Genomic DNA, 1906 nt, shown 5'->3' on the forward strand with positions numbered 1-1906 from the left:
TGATGGGAATTCCCTGCTCTCTAACGGTGGTTATTTTCGCATATGTTATCTCATATACTTGGCAAGATTCCTTCTGTCCCTTCATCCTCTTCTCATCAATGTTTATAAAGTTGAATAACAAGTCTAGAATGTTTTTTCTTAGCTGCTTGCCCCAAGGTCCAGCTAATAAAGAAATATCTCTCCATGTTTCAGAGAACACCTTAAAAATTCCAAACACAAATGAAGTCTTACTGCAATGCCCTCAGGTGTAAAGGATTTACAGTGGTCTGAAGACTTAAACCAGGGAGTTCCTGGGATCACACTAGAAAGGATGGGTGACAAGGAAAGACTGCACTTTCTTCTACATAAAAACCTACTCTTTTTTTTTTTTTTGCTCTATGTATTTATTATCTATAGTTAATGCAGTAAGAGGGGTCAAAAAGCTTGCAGGCTACACAATTTCACAAGAAGCATTGTAGGGAAAGAGAAGGGCTGAGATTTATCTACTGTATCTTAGAGTCTTGGTGGGTGAATTCCTGGGGGTGGTGGGCCTCTAATTCTTGGTGGAGGGGGTCTCATTCCTGGAGGGGGCATGCCTATAGGTGTCCCTCGAGGAGGGGGAAGGCCAATTGGTAGGCCAATGGGTGGTCTCATACCAGGTGGAGGAACTGTAATTCCTGGAGGTGGAGTTGCTCTGCCTACAGATGGAGGTGGAGTTCCCCATCCTGATGGGTACTGGGTTGGGGCTCCTGCAATGCTAGCAGTAGCAGCAACAGCAGCAGCTGCAACAGTGCCTCTTCTCTGTGGGGTCATGACCTGCTGTGATGGGCCTCCAACTCCTTGGAGAGGGCCTGCTAATTAAGCAGGCGCTTGGGGAATAGGTACACCTGCTGGTACTCCTCTGCCACCTGCAGTGCCAGCAAGTGGCACATGAGCAATGCCAGTATCTTTAGGATGTGGACTCTCCACAGTCATGGAAACCAGGTTCTCCCCACATAGCAAGACCAGACCCCAAACCCGTTTTTCTTCATATTCTGGCTCTTTTGCATTCTTTGGCTTGATCTTCCTGAACTCATCACAATCACAGAGGATCAAATTCATATGCTTGTCAAAAGCCTTAAATGTGCCAATGAAGATTCTCCCATGGTGCAGGATGCATCTCATTCTATGGTCAATATGCTGCAGCATCTTGCTACTCTTACCCACAGTCATGATTGCTATTCCACAATAGCCATTGTCAACACTAAAATTTCAAGAGCCTTAATACTTGGGGGAGGGATATAAACAAAGGTTTGATGCAGGCTATTAACACACAATGTAAGCTTGAACAGTTTCACAAACAGTGGATGGGTCCTGTTTTCCTTGACTTGCACCAACTTGAAGTTCCAATACTGCTTTAACCACCTCTTGGTGTTTCAGCTAAGAATGCCTGTCTCAGTTCTGCCTGGAAATCCACCACAGGAACGTGCTGTTGCTGAGAACGTCGTGGGTACAAGTGACACTTCTGGTTGCTCAGTGAGGCTGTCCTACGTTTGACCTGGACCTCGACCTCTGGCACGTGCTGTTCAGTAGTTCTTCTCAGGTGTAAGCGATCCCTTCCTCGCTCCATTGCGTTGGAAATCACTCCTCAGAACCAAGCATCAGGCATCTCCAGCTCCCTCTCCTCTCGGCCCCTACTCTTATTTTTTAACATTTATTTAGTTATTCTTTCTCTTGCTCGCTCTTCCTCCTCTCTCTCTCTCTCTCTCTCTCTCTCTCTCTCTCTCTCTCTCTCTCTCTCTCTCTCTCTCTCTCTCTCTGTGTGTGTGTGTGTGTGTGTGTGTGTGTGTGTGTAGCTGCATGTATACCTGTGAGAGTTGGTTCTCCTCTTCTACCATGTGGGTCTTGAGGCTTGCATTCATGTTGTCAGGCTTGCCAGCAAGCAATT

The 1906-nt window shown here is 46.3% G+C and overlaps 2 pseudogenes; both read right to left on the reverse strand.

Annotated features, from left to right (window-relative positions):
• Positions 1 to 492: 492 nt before the first annotated feature.
• Positions 493 to 1191, reverse strand: LOC114640205 (annotated as a pseudogene).
• A 136-nt stretch (positions 1192 to 1327) lies between these two features.
• Positions 1328 to 1588, reverse strand: LOC114640168 (annotated as a pseudogene).
• Between the last annotated feature and the right edge of the window lie 318 nt (positions 1589 to 1906).

The sequence above is a fragment of the Grammomys surdaster genome, unplaced genomic scaffold, assembly GCF_004785775.1.
Source record: "Grammomys surdaster isolate TR1022 unplaced genomic scaffold, NIH_TR_1.0 125789, whole genome shotgun sequence".
Lineage (NCBI taxonomy): Eukaryota > Metazoa > Chordata > Mammalia > Rodentia > Muridae > Grammomys > Grammomys surdaster.